The 17,339-nt window shown below is 40.9% G+C and overlaps 1 protein-coding gene across 8 annotated transcripts in view; it reads left to right on the top strand.

The window, feature by feature from the left end:
- The window catches only part of Inpp4b (inositol polyphosphate-4-phosphatase type II B), a 743,006-nt gene that overhangs the window by 390,378 nt on the left and 335,289 nt on the right, over positions 1–17,339 (top strand).

Genomic DNA, 17,339 nt, shown 5'->3' with positions numbered 1-17,339 from the left:
ATCTTTATTCAAGTAAGCGAGGTCGGAGATTCTCAGTCAATTGAGCAAGCAAACTGGCTACGGACATCTTGACAGAGGTAGATAGGAAAGCTCTGAGAAAGCACTCTGTTCACCGCTAACCACACATCTAATGGGTGACAGGAGCTAAATGAAGAAATCTACCCTCACAGTGGGAGACTGAAAACACATTTGTTTGTCTTCCCACATGTACAGCAGCCCTTTATTTTCATAAATAAATAAAAATAAATAAATAATTCCCAGGGAGTACTGACTTTATTAAACAGTTTAATAAAATTGTTTCTGTTTCAGCAAAGCTAACACACACACACACACACACACACACACACATACACACACACACAGAAGAACATTATTAAAATTTTGGGCATATGTCCTTCTTGAAGACATATAGTGGAAAAGTCTTAATAGAAAAATCTACACACTGTTTAATTTTGTTCTCCAAGTATACTTAAATGTTTGTTACTACTTATCCATATTATCTCAAGTCAATAAATTGCTTCTTAAAAATATGATTTTATTATTGAGAATGGTGGCCCATATCTTCAATGTCAGTACAAAAGGAAGAGACAGGAAGAACTCTATCATAGACTCATCTGCATAGCGAGTTCTAAGGCCTCCAAGGCAACACAAAGAGACCTTGGCTTTAAGAAAAACAGGTGGGGGCTGGGAAGATGGTTCAGGGGTCAAATGCTACAGCTGTTTTTGCAGAGGACCTGGGGTTCAGTTCCCAGTTCCTGCATACCAGCTAACAACTATCTATAACTTCAGTTCCAGAGGATGTTCCCCTCTTCTGGACTCTGCAGGCACTAAATGAACACAGGCACAGATATATACACAGGCAATATGATGAAATACATAAAAATAAAAGTAAATCAAAGTTTAGGAAATAATACATGTTTATTTCATGTACAGATGATGTATGTTATAATTTTAAATCAATTTCTAGAAGTGCATAGAGAAGAATGCCAAGTCTAGTTTTTATGTGATCTTTGAATTCTTTGCTTGATATTATAAAGTCATGTGTGTGAAACTAATCTATCTCAATGATGAATTCTCAATGTCAGCCGATTGGACAAAAGCAAGACACAACACATGATTCATACACAGAAACTGGAGTGAATTCCCCAACAAAAGCATTCATCCATTTTGCTAGCCATAGTTTGCTCAGAAATGAGTACTTCCAACTAGGGTCAAGTTCCATGTAGACAGACCATCCAGGCAACTGGGAAGAGCCTGTATGAAAGATATCAGTTTACTTAGGGAAGAGAAACTTTATTAAATATGTATTTCAGAGAACCCTCTAGGAATTTAAAGGTACACGCTTAAGGTCTAGATGTGTATTTGAAAATTGTCATGTAGAACTGAAGACCTTGGTGAGCTTACATGAAGCAGGTAGTAGAGAAATAGATGTCGGAACAGCAGGTCCTCTGGTTCTTCTGATGAGGAATGAGGACTCAATGCTGTACATAGGTTACTAGTTTGAACAGACATGAAAACAGGTGACATGCTAATGGAGTTTTGAGACAAAACATATTACACGGGATTGGTAGACAGTGAAGGGCCATTAGCTAGGACACTGGAATGAACGTAGGGCAGAACAGTTGGTAGCTCGAGTAGATGTTGAGCTAGGGAGGTCCTACTCCTGTGCTGCTTTCATTCCTGACTCTTACCTAGTCCCCAGCCTTCTGGGAAATAGAAAGAGGTGCCACAACTGGCTGCTGTGGAGAATCCAACGTATAAGGGGTGGAGAGAAACGTAATTTGATGCTTGGTCATTGCTAGAAATTTTGTCTTTTGTGAAGCCATTTTGATTTTTAAGAATCAACTCCATCAGGACTTCTCAGAGAGCTCTAAGAGGTAAAGGTTCCTGCCACCAAACATGATGACCTGAGTTTCATCCCCATAACCTACATGGTAGATGGAAAGAACAATCTCAGGCCAGTTGTCCTCTGAGCTCAGCATGTATACGTTATCATGAGCACACACACACACACACATCCAGGCACTACTTCAGAACCTGTGATTATCCTAGGAAGTGAAATAATGGAAGACATCTATGTATACACGAGCCCATTATTGTACACGCATCATGCAAATGATGTTTAAATTCAGTTCTGTCATAACATTCTCTTCTGCTTTAATGACAAGATGTCCTTCAGTACATTACTTACTTCAAATGTCACAGCAACTTAGATCAGCAGAGGTTATGATCCCTCTGGCTGTTATGGCTTTGTCCAAGAAAATGCAGGTGCAAACTATTCCCTAGATTTTGCCATGTATCAGAGTATATACACATATTTGGGATTTGTTTAGAAAGAGCAACTATATTTCTAAATATTCCATTAGGAAAGGAAGATAATGAGATCTGTTGTCAGTGCTCAGAGTGTGAGGATGTATAGAATTGTGTCTTGCAAAAAAAAAAAAGCATTGACACATACAAGGACTTTCACTAACCTACATGCCAAGGCCATTCATTCCTTGTATGTTCCCAGAAATCGGCCATTGTTTATAATTGCCCTGGAGAACAGCATAGAAAGCCCAACTTGTACTTCTGCCTTACTCTTACTAATACTCTTCCTGGCTTGCATTCTGTAAATGATTCTAAAGCTCAAATGTTTGTAAAGCACAGTGGAAAAGTTCAAACATTGAATGCATTTTGATCTCATAATAGTATTTTGGTCTCTTCGATGTATGCCGGACCAGATGAAAGGATTTCTGAGCACAGAAATATGTTTTTAAGATGTAATATAGTGAAAAGAAGCATGTCTTCACTTTAGTGGCTGCAAAGCGATCTTCAGAGCAGTGAGAGAAGCAAGGACTGCATAGGATTTGCACGGTATTAGCTTTCTGCTCCATCATAAATTAGCTGTCATCAACGTGCCAATGATTACAGTACGCTCTACCACATGGAAAATGATCTATTTCCTCCAAAAGTAGTAGATCTATGTGCAAAGCCCCGAGAGACAACAGGGTCAGCTGTTTTAGCTTCAGCTTAGCTGTATACAGACAAGTATACATCGCTGAAATCTGGCAGACACTAATACAAGCAATAGATACTTACTGGATGTTTGGTTTTTGTTCATTATTAACAGATGAGTTCGTTTATTCTTCAAATTTGTGTGTATGCGTGTGCGTGTGCGTGCGTGTGCGTGCGTGCGTGTGCGTGCGTGTGTGTGTGTGTGTGTGTGTGTGTGTGTGTGTGTAAAGGCATCAAATACACGTCACAGTATACCTGTGTCAGAAGACAATGAGTGACAATTACCTTTACCCATTGAGCATTTTTGCTGGTCCAGGTTCTCTCTCTCTCTCTCTCTCTCTCTCTCTCTCTCTCTCTCTCTCTCTCTCTCTCCTTCCTTCTTTTCTTTCTTTCTCAATGTGGAGCTTTTTTCCTATTAATTAATTTAGTCACTTTACATCTTGCCCACAGCTCCCTTCACCTTTCATTCCCCCCTCACACAACCCTTCTTCCCATCCCGTCTCCCCTTCCCCTCTGCTAAACTGGGAGTCTCTCACCCCTCAGCACATCAAGTCACTGCAGGGCCAGGCACATTCTCTTCCACTGAGGCCAAACAAGGTAGGCAGTTAGGGGAACTGAATCCATAGATAGGCAACAGAGTCAGGGATAGCCCCCTGCTTCAGTTGTTGGAGGAGGGCCTGGATGAAGACCAAGCTGCGCAGCCACTACATATGTGTGCAGGACCCAGGTCTAGGCCATGAATGCTCTTAGTGGTTCAGTCTCTGGGAGCCCCCAAGGGTCAGCTTAGTTGACTCTGTTGACTTTTTATGTAGCATCGCTATCCCCTCTGAGTCCCCCAATCATTCTCCCACTCCTGCACAAGACTCCCCAAGCTCCTTCTAATATTCAGCTGGGGTCTCTTCATCTGTTTTAGTCCTTGCTGAGTGGAACCTCTCAGAGGACAGTTCTATGAGGCTCTTGTCAGTAAACTAATGGAGGATCATTAATAGTGTCAGGGATTGGTTCTTGTCCATGGGATGAGTCTCAAGCTGGATCAGCCGTTGATTGGCCATTTCCTCAGTCTCGGCTCCATCTTTGTTCCTGTTCTTCTTATAGGCTGGACAAATTATGGGTTGAAGGTTTTGTGGGTGAGTTAGTGGCCTTAAGCTTTCACTGGGAGTTCTGCAGGTATAACCCTAGGATGATTCCTTCCCCAGACCCTTTCCTACTCAATTCCCTCCCTCCATCTCCTCATGATTATTTTATTTCCCCTTCTGAATGAGATTCATGTACCCTCCCCTGGTTCTTCATTGCTATTTAGCTAATATCCATGTATAAGTGAGTACATACCATACATTTCCGTTTGGATCTGGGTTACCTCATTCAGGATGATATTTTTCTAGTTCCATTCATCTACTGGCAAATTTCATGATTGTTTATTAAAGCTGAATAGTACTCCATTGTTAAAATGTGTTACATTTTCTTTATCCATTCTTTGGCTGAGAAACATCTGGGTTGTTTCCAGTTTCTGGCTATTACAAATGAAGCTGCTATGAACATAGTCAAGCAAGCACTAAGTGCCTTCATAAAGAAATTGGAGAGATCTTGTAGTAGCAACAACACCACACCTGAAAACCCTAGGACAAAAAGAAGCAAACATACACTTAGACACCAGGAAATAATCAAGTTCAAGACTGAAATGACATAAGTTAGAATAAAAGGAGAAATAATACAAAGAATCAACAAAACCAATAGCTGGTTCTTTTAGAAAATTGACAGGATAGAAAATCCCTTAGCTAAACTAACTAAAAGGTAGAAAGACAATATCGAACTCAACAAAATCAGAACTAAAATGGGGGCACATAAGCAACAGACACTGAGGAAATCCAAAGAATCATTAGTAGTTACTCAAAAGCCCGTGTTCTAGAAAATTAGAATATCGAAAGGAAATGGATGACTTTCCGGATAGATTCCACTTACCAAAGTGGAGTCAAGATCAAGTGAAGAGATTCATTATTTTAACTTTCACAAAATATGAATAGTTTGTCTCTTGTCCTGCTTATTTTACAGGCAGGAGAAATTTGATATGAATATGTTCTATAATGAGCCTAGTGTTTGAACACAGGGCTTGGGGCCAGATAACGGGCTCCTCCATCGTGGTAACTCAATAGATAACAGTTAGCTCACAGAGATGAGCTTTCCAAAGATCTTACGGATGACTGTGCAGTCATGGTCCAAGTTGAATTTGCCTGATTCTGAAGCTCTACATTAAAGCATCAGGCCGCACCCTCCTTCCTTTCTCATTATTGCATACTAGGAATCTCTGGCAGATGAGACAGGCAGAGCTGTCTAACAGCCAGCCATGCCATGATGGGGACATGAGAGGCATGCTGCAATGACTGCAGCTATACTGAGGAAGGAGTGAGGAAATAATTCTGGTCCAGAAGCAGTGTCTCGGAGGAAATGGCTCTGGATCCAGAGCTTGAAGGATGAGCCACAGCTCATTTGGTTTAGAAGGAACACGTGATGTCACAGAGTCATAAGCCGCAGAGAACATAAAATCCTGGAGCTCCCTTTCCACCGAGAGACAGTTGGTACCAATTCACACTCTTTTCTTACAATCGCACTCTAAAATGGAAAGAGCCGGAAATCCTCTTACAACTTTGACTCTTATTACATGTGTATTAAATGCTTGTTTTGAAATCCTAAACTACATCAAGTTATCATAACCAAGTGAGTCCTTCTGACACCAGGACTGTGGTAGATGAAATTCAAGAGGCAACTCGGAGATGGACAGAGAGGACTGCCATTGTATTGTGTCTGGATAAGGGAGTATTGGCTTTGAGTTCTGTATGTGCAGATTTTCCTAGGTAGCTTTGAACTGTGTCAATTTTGTTAGCAGTGGGTGATCAGTCATGCAATGGAGGAGACAGCTTTCTAAGCAAGCATTTAGTAAGGACACAATAGCAAAAATTAATATGATGCATTTGCACTTCAGGCTATAGTGAACCTGAGCTCGGAACTTAGTAGCTCACCTTCTAAGAGGTTGGGATGTGTCTCTAACTTGATAGTTTTGGGATACTATCTTAACTATTAACTACCTAGCTATGTGGTCATAGAAAATGTGCACTATCTCTGAATGCCATATATAAAATGAAAAGGGGATTTGGATCCCCCACAGAAACCTGCTGGGCAGATTAAATGAGTTGATACACGTAATCCACTTAGGCCAGCATGTGACATACTGTAAGATTGTTTTTTTTATTGTTATGAATATTCCTTGGATGGGTATATACATCACAGTCATTGTTTCCTTGAACATGTAATCGGGATCCTTCAATCTTTGTGCCTAGTGAACTTTACAACTTACAGAAAGTCTCCTAAAAGCAGAATACTTTGTGTTCTCCCTGCTGCCTTAATAAACACCAAAGGTTCTTTTCTTTTTTTATTCCCATTTTTTCAGACAAGACCAGCCCTTTGTACAAATGGTGTTGAGTGACAATATGAAGGCTTCCAAAATTTAACTGCAAAGGCCATGCCCTCTGTGGTTGATTATTAAAAGTCCAGGAATGGCAGAGAGAAGAGAAATAAAAGGTTATCTAAGACAGCACAATTGTTTTCCGCATTGCTGCAATAATTAGAAATTTAATTGAAGAAGAGAAAATGAGCCAATTAGAATATCTTAACAGGCCTGGCGTGTGGCAGTGACTCCCCACAAACCAAAGATTTAGTGCATTCTGCATGAAAATCTTTGCCTTTCTCTTGAATGCTGGTCTAAAAGGCAGCGTGACACTGTCTGCAGCTGTTGAGAAAGATGGCAGAAGTCACCAAGCCAGAAGTGTGTGTCAGAGCAGACTTTTCCTTCCTGCTTCTTGGTGGCTGGCCTGTTGCTTTTTAATGCAGCTGAGTTGCTGTGGTGGGTCTGTTTTCCCTGTCACGTTTCCCTCTGTGTAATATATTGCAGGAGCTGTTAATGAAAGCTATGCCTTTTACCAAATTCCACCGTTGTTTTAAGTTGACTGTTATTGTTTGAGTCTTTTCATCCTGTCTATCTCCCCTTCTGTTGATTTACTTTCTCCCATGCATTGTCTAAGTCGCTGAGGCCCCTGGTCACTAAAACGTTTGAAGAATTTACTGCTACTTTAAGGCTTTGTTCAGTGGCTGCTTTGGCATGGTGTTAGATTTAAAGCCGGCAAGGCTGTGGAGTATAGGATCCCCTAATGTTGTCTGTGTGGTTGAATTTTGTCAGTCAGCTTTTTTGTTGAGCAAATCACTGTATCCCAGACCAACTGAGACTCATGCTATGGAGAAAAGAGACCAAGAAGAATAGAAGGGGAGATCAAGAAAAAGTCTTTCTGCAGGAAAAATGTCTTTTCTCAAATGCTTCTTCATGAATCTTTTACATTACACAGTTGAAAATAGACATCACTGTTCTGCTTTCTAATGGAAGGAATTGGGCCTTCTGGGGGATCAAGCCTGCAGTTATATTTGGAAGGAAGGCATCTGAAACATCTTTATTTTTTTTTCCGGAGCTGAGGACGGAACCCAGGGCCTTGTGCTTGCTAGGCAAGCGCTCTACCACTGAGCTAAATCCCCAACCCTTGATTTTTCTCCCTTTTCTGTCCCGGTCCTTTGTAACATTGGTTAATGACATAAAATGTTGTGATCAAGTGACAGAAATCACTTTCAGCAAACAAGATATTCCCAAGTTGAAATTTATTCAAATTCAGAGTGCCCATTTTGTTTCGTTTTATCTTTAAAAAGATAAATATCTAAAACAATGAAATAACCCAGGGTCATTAATACTATTTAAGAACCTTCCCAAAATTCCTAAAACTGGACTTACTGATGAGCATTTTTGTCCCCAAAGTATTTTATACCCTTAGGATGCACATGTCGGTAAACCATACTCAATGAAATGCCCAGACTCTAGCTCCATGAAGACAACTTCTCCCTCACTGACTTGCCTCAGACTTACAGCTAGTTCTGTGCATGCTGTGTTGAACATATACAGTGAGTTCAAGCAGTAATAATGTTCCCATCACTGCTGTCCCATGCCAAGCCATGGGGAGTTCTCACCTGGACCACTCGAGGACGTCATCCTCTGTCAGTGTGGCTGTTTGTGTCTGGGCACTTCTTTCCTGACACTCTAACCAGAGAAATCTGATATGGCATTCCTGTCCCACAGCTCTGGTCCTCCAATGGTACCCAGCCACTCAGACTACAAAGTAACTTGGTGAACTCTGCCTAGGTCATAGGGAAGGATGCTGGACTTACCTTACCACTACTCTGATCCAGTCCACCTCAGGTACCTGCCGTGTTTTCTACTCCTCAAGTGGCCAAACACTGCCTACATATTGAACATGAGGTCACAGGCAGAGGTCAGATCATCCTGGAAGCTTGTTCTGATACATTCTTCCTGCACTTTTAAATTTTATTTTTCTGCTTAGAACGCTTGCTTGCAACTTTATGAAGCTCTTACCTAAACCACACAGGGGACCTTTGCAGCAGTCAGTAAAGTTCCTTGGGCTAGATGAATAAATGATTCCTAATCCTTATGCCTCTCTCTATGCAGTACATTGATGTTCCTATAGATGTCTCTCAAAGTGCTTTATATTGATTGCGGGCATATGACTTGAACAATTAAGTTGAGATTATAATGTATTTAATTATTCATTCTTAGTTCATGGCTTCCAAGTTCTCTTCAAAAGAATAGAGTTTTATGGGCTTTGGGGTTCTTCCAGAGAGACTTGACAGAAAGAATCAGCTATGGGCTGGCATTAGCAAACCAGGTCTATAACTAAGCCGTATCTGACAGTGAAGGTTTAAATCAAATGTGTGCCCAATTTGATGCTCAGAATTCCTCACAAAATACCTTTGAAATCCCTGCGTTATGATGACAGTAGGAAACAAGCAGTTCATGCTGTGACGTTCTTAGGAACAGATACATACAGATGGCAACAAGCGGAATCACTGGCAACTAAGATAAGAGAAATGGATTGGTCCAAAGATTTGAGATTACCCATGAGCCTGCAGCATGTCCCAGGGAGAAGCAGGGCTAGGCTGCACTTGACAGCAGTTGCTTGGGCTGCCAGCTCCAGACCGTGGTCTCCTGACTCTGCCCCTGGCTACCTGCACGGCCTTGAAAACATCGTTTCCACTGTGTAGCTTTTCAGTAGTAAGAATGGTGCCCCATGTGTAAGGATCGCTTTGTGGTATGCTAGTTATGATTATTTAGTATGAATCCTTTACCCCCTCCAACATCCGAAATCCTTATGTGTAAACTCTGCATGCGTGACAGCTCCTATTTCCTCAGCGTTTGGCCCAAGTGCATGAGCAAAAGAAGTGCGTTGATAATAAAACCTCGGGAATTTCATAAACCATTTTCCAATTTGTCTATTTAATCGGATCTTCATATGAATCTGGTGAGGGTCAAAAGAATTGTTCATACTTCCAAATGAAGATAAGGGGGTATGTTTTTAAAAATTAAAGGCATATATAGTTAGTACCAGAATCTCTGATCTTGAACTTTTTTTTTTTTTTTGACTGTTTGGCATATGGACAGGATGTACAAAAGTTTCCCCAAACCCAAATAGAAGATGCTTTTCTATTATTGCTTTTCATTTATTTCAGACAGGGTCTTAGTACATAGCCCAGGCTTGTCCCAAACTCTATTTGCCGCAGCTTCTGGAGTACTGGATTACAGACTGGAGACATGTACCAGCAGGCCCGCCTCAACCCATTCTTAACTCACCTGGACCCCTGCTTGTTATGGAAGAGTCAAGAAGTTGTTTAAAATCTCATGTGATGATTTGGACCACTTCCTTAGTGCTCTGTATTCCTGGGTTCCAAGGAGTCAGCCATCAGATAGCTTCTGCTGAGCTGTAGGTCTGAACTCAGAAGACCCAAAATATTTTGGAAAAATAAATTCTTCAGCATCTTCACTTTTAAATTGTCTGACCTTTCTGCTTCAAACCATCACATACTTTCTGCCTTCAACTTGACCATATTGTTTCCTCAACTCTATGTTCTATGTATTGCTATACCAAACTACTTAACTGACCCGGATGTGCCTTTTCGGTCCTATGAATTGATATCTTACCACAGAGGACTAGATATTTTCAAAGCCTTCTTATTCAAAACTTACACTGAGATTTTTTCCTTGTTAGGACAAAATCTCACATGTGCTTGAACACTTCAGCCAAATTAGGACCACTTTCTTCAAGAGATCCAAAATTTGCTCAGCAAAGAAAAGTAGAGAAGGTAGAGACAAGGGATCTTAAAAACATAGATTCATTTTTCCTCTAGGAATATCTTTTTATCCTTATTTTTATCCTTATTTTCTAATCTACATTTTGCACATCTTCTATTTTATTTTATATTTTAATTTTGCTTGTAAAATATCTGTCAATAGACTAGAAATAATTTAGTAATTGCACACATACACACTCACACATGCACATACACACACACACACACACACACACACACGCACAGTTTCTTAGTTCTGTTTTGTTTAAGACAATGCCTTATATAGCTCTGGCTTAAAACTAACTATAGAGTTGGGGACGACCTCAAAATCATGGCCTCTTTGCCTCTACCTCTGCCTGCTTGGATTATAGATATATGTCACCATTCTAAGACATTAAAACTATTGATTTTATACATAAGTATTGAGCCCAATATATTCACCAGGAAAATTGGAAAAAATTACTCTAATGTAAGCACCACTCTCTAAAAAGCAAGTGCTAGGCACAATTTCTTCTTGAAACCCTTCTATAGCAACTTAAATTGAGAAAACTCATCCAGAAATGGCCTCAGTCAGGATTTGTTTGAAGCAGACAACATGACTCAGTATGCTGGATGAGAAATCACCCAGGAAGTGGCTGTTCCCTTTGTTTCTTCCTGCCCAGACAAGTAGACCTCAGAGCCCTCTGGAAGCTGTCATGCCCTTCCTCAAGACAGCACCCCAAATCCCAGCTTCCCACACTCCTAGGCACCAGCCAGCATGTGGCTTCCATTAGAATTCAGTAACCTTGCCCACACTGTGCTAGCTATCTTGCTTTGCAACCAAGGCCCCCAGTATCCTGGGACCTTTGCTGGTCCCTCCTGTATCCACCGACCACACTGGCCTTATCTTTTGGAGCAAGATTGGTATCAGTAACCGTTAGCCTTGTTGAAAGAATTCACTAACCAACATTTTGCCTGGTAGTAATACTGTCTGTTCCTGTGCTGATGGCAACTTTCCTGAAAAAGCATTACCCTTGAAGAAAAGGAAAGTCTCCTTCCTTTTCTCCTTCTCCCTCTCCCCCCTCTATCTTTCTCTGGCTCTCTGTGTGTGTGTGTGTGTGTGTGTGTGTGTGTGTGTGTGTTTGTGTGTGTGTATGTGTGTGTATCTACATGTGCCTCTGTGTTTATGTGTATTTCTGTGTGTTCATGTGTGTCTGTGTGCATGTCTCTGTGTGTATGTGTGCAGGTGTCTGTATGTTTCTCTGTGTTGTATGTGTCTCTGTGTGTGTCTTTATATGTCTGTGAGTCTTTGTGTATATGTGTATGTGTGTCTGTACATGTCTCTGTGTTGTATGAGTATGTGTGTGTGTATTTATATGTCTGTGTGTCTTTGTATATATGTGTATGTACTTATGTGTGTGCATATGAGTATGTGTATCTCTGTGTGTATGTTTCGCTATGTGTGTGTGTGTGTGTGTGTGTGTGTGTCCCAGAGGTCACCTTTGGATATTATTACTCAGATTCCAGTTTATTTTCAGAGACAAAATCTCCCTGGCATGAAGCTCACCTATATGGTTAGGCTGACTGGCAAGGAGTGCCAGGGATAGGCACCACCACACCCATGTAGTCATGTGTTTTAGGGACTGAAGACAAGTGATCCTTGCTTAGCTCTGACACTGCGGATGCCCTTAAAGGCATGTGGACACTCCTTTTAGTATTCAGCGGAGTCTGCTGCCTCCTTGGAATAGCATCTCTCTGCCTTCTGAAGCAGCGCATATGCTTCTGCTGAAAAGAGCAGCAGCAAGCAACAAGCACTTGCTACCTCTCCAACGTGGAGTGCAGGCTGGGAGCAAGCACAGGCAGAGCCGTGCCCGTGTGCTCTGCCAGGCAATGCCAGGCCAGTCGGCTATCTGGGGCTTGCCATGTGACATAACAAAACTCAAAAAGACTTGAGCACAGACTTGTTTGGAATTCAATTGCTGGAAGATAGGATCTTAGCCACCTAAGTAATATTCATGAAAACAAGACAAAATAGGATTTTCTAAGGATTGACACCAGAGAATCTGAGGGAGCAGAGGCTGAGTTCAAGAACAGAAGTCTTCTGGTACTGACAAGAGGAATCTGAGCGAAATTTGTTCTTTTTAGATGCAAATTAGCTGTCTGCTGTACAGCTGCCATCGGGGCTGGCTCCCCAGCACAGACAATTAGAATGTTTTCGGAGAACACCGTCCAAGAAAGGAACATTTTCTTTCTCTTTCCCTGGACTATCCAAGCATTTTGTACTGGTGTTGGGTGGGTATCAAGTGTTGTTTTAGCACCCACAGTGTTCCCTAAGTGAGGAAGTTTCATCATCTTGAACATGTTTTTTCCCTCCTTTTTATTTAAAGATTTTATTTATATATTATAATAGGTACACTGTAGCTGTCTTCAGACACACCAGAAGAGGGCATCAGATCTCATTACAGATGGTTGCGAGCCACCATGACAGATGACATGAATTCTTGAGGAATCGGGGTGATGATTTACAAGTGGGAATTTAAAAGTCCCAACATGTGATTGCTGGGATTTGAACTCAGGATCTCTGGAAGAGCAGTCAGTGCTCTTAACCACTGAGCTATCTCTCCAGCCCTGCCCTCTCTTTTTTAAAGATTTTCCTCTTCTTATAAATACGTTTTTACTTAACGCATGCACACAAAAACACAAAGTATGATGACTTATTTTTATATTCTTCTGTATGTGACAATGTAGCATATTTTATTTCCAGGCATATTTCCCACCAACCTGAACCTAGCCTTTTGGAAGAAAGAAATCAGTTTTATTTATAAGTGAATTGGCTGTAATAGAATTTAGGAGCAGCGAGGCTCAAATTTTAATGTTGCAAAAGCAGTGTTTCTGAAGTTGGGACTTTTAAATTCCCACTTGTAAATCATCACCCCGATTCCTCAAGAATTCTGTCATCTGCTTCTTTCCTAGAGCGTTAGCCTCATGTTTCTCCCAAGCGTTATGTGAATTCAACTCTCAGAATATGGGCAGTCTTGAAATTCTGGTTGCAAAGCTAATCCTCCATCCAGCAGGCAGAAAATTAACTCCACAGCTTGGACAAGTGAAAAAAGGAGCTTTTGTCCCTCAACCTTGTGTCACGTCTTCAGCTATCCACTGAGTGACTTTCAGAAGAGTGTCCATTTGGACCTGATGGAACTGTGAGGCAGCGGCAGGTGGTACACTGTCATCCTGGGCATTAGCAGAGCAAGAGGTCTGAGCACAGTCCTCCGTTCTGTCCAAACAGAACTGTGTCCCAGAAACTAACAATCCTACCAGTCCCAGACTCTTAGCATGGTTCATGTATCATCTTATGATCTGCAGGATGGCAACTGAGAAGCTCACACTCAGTGCTACTCCCAGTGTGCCTAAGGACTCTACCATTACGATCCTCTCCAGCGTTTGCTTTACTCTATTCCTCGGTCCATTCCTTGTCTTTTCAAGCTATATGAATATGAATGTTGTCTTTCTTTTTGTGAGAGAGAGAAAAATATACTCATTTTGAATTTTAGAAAGCAAATTTTTAACATTTATTTTTACTTGGTGACAACATAGAGAAAAGAAAAATCTACAAGAATGAAGAAAAATTCAAAATTTCAAAGTTTTCCCCTACATACCCACTTTTATACATTTATTCTTATTTTTCCAACAACTCTTGGTCGTGTTGGCAGCTACTCACGGTTTATATTCTTTTGGTGGAAGTATATGTTAATTAAAATATCCCACGCAACACTTAATGAGAAAATAACACTTTTGAAAAACTTTGTATAGAGATTAAAAAAAAATGGCTTGTGACCTGGTAGAAGCTGTCCTTTGTCCTTAACCCTGAGGGTTCCAAGTCAGAGAGCAGAGAATGAATATTCTAGAGGGACATGTCAATGACCATCCATCAGCTCAATAGCATTAAAGTCATCTTCTTCTAGGAAGTAACTTGAAGCTCATGTTCTTAAGTGAGTACAGAGTCCCAGCTGCTGATGGAGCTCGCCTTGTGTGGGTGTCAGCATAAGATGCCAACACTGTCTCTGACATTGCTTTCCCCCACCCTATTGTGTTCTGGAGGTCAGAACCTGGGAACTATGCAGCATGCGTCTACTAAATCTTCTGTGGAGACCAGTGCTTGCAGAGGCTGACATCTCAGGCTTCAGAAAATTGTGTCTTGGGGAAGGAGGAAAAACCAAACTAATCAAGCAAACAAACAAAAAACAAAGCAAAAACAAAGCAAAACAAGAGACAACTAAAAGTGAGAAAGCCTAATACATTGGAGGAGTAATTAAGGAGAGGGGCTAATAGGCTCTTAAAGGTTCTATGTATCTTTTTGTGTATGACATAAACTAACTTAATCTAAATGTAATCACTGGTGTACACTGGGAACTGTGAAGCCATAAAATGGAATTCAATGATTTATTGGACTGGAGACACAAGCTAAATTGGCTTATCAATTGATTAGTGGAATCTTATTTTCTAAAGCACAAGAAAAAATAATACATAAGTGGTAGTTTGGAGAAATTTAGCCAACTATTAGGAATATGAAAGATGCTAAGACACTGTCCTCAGGGTGCAAGTCTTCCTGACTTCACAAAGAGACTGATCCTTAGCACACAGGTGTTAGATAAGACGCGTCACTTGGGGGAAGCTGGAAACAGTGTGGTTATGGCTCTAAAGCCTTGTGTGTCTAAGTCCACATGTTTGATCTAGAGCTCTTCCTGTTCTCTGTAGTGTGACCTTTCTTGACCTTGGGTGTGTGTCTTCAGGTTTTCTCAAGAACAGTCAGAATACAGAGTTCCTTATACTCACAGAAGTCCAGGACACATGTCCACCAGGCTGCACTAGGTTCTAATTTTCTGCTTTTAGTTTTGCTGGAGTGGTGATATAAGTTTTTAACCCCAGAACTTGGAGAATGAGACAGGAGAATTGGATCATAAGGTCAACCTTTTCTTCTCTCTCTCTCTCTCTGTTTCACACACACTTATAAAAATGCACATGTTCACACCCACATACTTATAAATACAAACAAACATGCTCTCTAACACATACTCATACACAAACACATCCTCATAAACACAGACTCACACACATACTCTCTCACACACGTATTACACTGAAACACACACACACACACACACACACACACACACACACACACATTATTTTTCCTAAGGCTGTGACAAAATACTTTAACAATAGCAATTTAAATAAGACAGGGCCCACTTTGCCTTCACAGTTCCCATGATACTGTCCATCATCACAGGGTAGTCATGGCAGCAGGAGCAGGAGGCACCACCCACATCGCATCCACAATCAGGAATTCCAAAGAGATGAATGCTGGTGCTCAGTTCATTTTCTCCTTCCTCTCCTTCCTGAGCTCTGATCCATTTCCAAGGGAAGTTGCTACCCACATATAGGGACATATAGGGTGACTCTTCTTAATTCAATTAAACCAATCTCTGTAACCCCTCTAGACATGTCCAGAGGCTTGTCTCATATGTGACTCTAGAGCCTGTCAAGTTAGTAGTCAATATTAACTATCATAATTATTTTATATAGTTTTTACACAAAGTTTACAAAGACTTTGTTTTTGTTGTTCCTGCTGGGTCACAGAGAATGAATCATTTGCAAAAAGCCACATAGTTCTTTAGGTATGATCCAACTATTAAACACAATACTATCCTCAGTCAAAAAAATCATCTTTAGGCTTATTTGGTAGAGTGCTGTCCTAGAACATATGGCACTATGAGCACTATATAAACTATGGATGGACATGGTCTATAATCCCATTATAAGGAAGAAGAGACAGCAGGATTTGAAGATCAAGGTCACCTTTAGTAACACAAAGAGTTCAAGATCATCTGGAATACATGAAATCCATCCTGGGATACAAGAGGTCTATTCTGGGATGCATGAAATCCTGTCTTGACAACAAAATCCACACCCAACCCCCAAAAGAGTTCTTGATTATACCAAGCAATGTCTCCTCTATTCCTTAATTTCCTCTGGCTAATTTTTGTAAAATTTCTAAAACTTGAGAAGTGTGGAAACTTTTGTCATCATAACCCCTCCCACACACACACACACACACACACACACACACACACACACTCACACTCACACTCCTCATCTGCTTAGTTCTTAGGGAAAGACAGTAGACTTTGCCAATAGTTAACTAACACTGAAGGCTGGTGAGGCAAGAAAAATGACTGAGCTTCACAGAATAAATAGGTCTTAGAGTGCAGGAGATGATTGCTTGGGCTGTCTATGAATACAGACTACCCCGAAGCTTACACCCTCTCTTCCCTCAACCCTGCACCCTAGCATGCTTATTTTAACACTTCAATCCACTGTAAGGTTCAGATCTCAGTGAATTTGACAGCTGTGTTATTCTCTGATGTGAGTCAAGAGAAGGTTTTCAGCTTCCAGCTAACATCGGCTAGAGTGATGAAAATGCTCTCTGACCCTAACAGTCATGCCATGATCTAGATAGCTGCATGAACAGAAGCCGATGTTTTACTTAATACAAGCATCTTATGAATGATGGAACCCTGGACTTAAAACAGCCTTAGAGATGCCCGCTCTTTGACCTCAGGATTCTCAAATATTAGAAGAATTGTGAGAGCAAAAGAGAGTCTTTCCTCTTTTTATGAACAACCAAGCCATGCTCCAAGCATCTAGAACTGATGCTGGCAACTTCTAGTGCTCAGGCTGAGGTTTGCAAGGGGTGAATGTTGTGTGGTTCTTCTAATGTGCTTACACAGTGGCTGGGATCTCATAGTTTGAGCAAGTCCTAGAATCAGGCTGCATAGGCTGCTACCTCCTAAGACACAAAGGCTTCATTTATTTGCATCGTTACTCTTTTATTGAGTACTTTGCTGTAAGAGAGGAAAGTTGCTTGTCTTGCACTAACCTGAGTGGAGGTATGTTTTATCGGTACCTTGCTCAACACCATTGGAAGAAGAAAACAAACCCTCCTAATTCTGGATAGTATATCAAAGTCACCAGGAAAAGAATGATTTATAATTAGCTTAGGTATTTCTATGAAAAACCGTAAAGTTATAATTTATGTAAATGATTCATCCTTCGCCCCCTTTCTGCTTTTTACT

The sequence above is a fragment of the Rattus norvegicus genome, chromosome 19, assembly GCF_021556685.1.
Source record: "Rattus norvegicus strain SHRSP/BbbUtx chromosome 19, alternate assembly SHRSP_T2T, whole genome shotgun sequence".
NCBI classification, from domain to species: Eukaryota; Metazoa; Chordata; class Mammalia; order Rodentia; family Muridae; genus Rattus; species Rattus norvegicus.
Note: the sequence above shows the minus strand (reverse complement) of the source record. Positions and strands in the feature narration are given on the sequence as shown.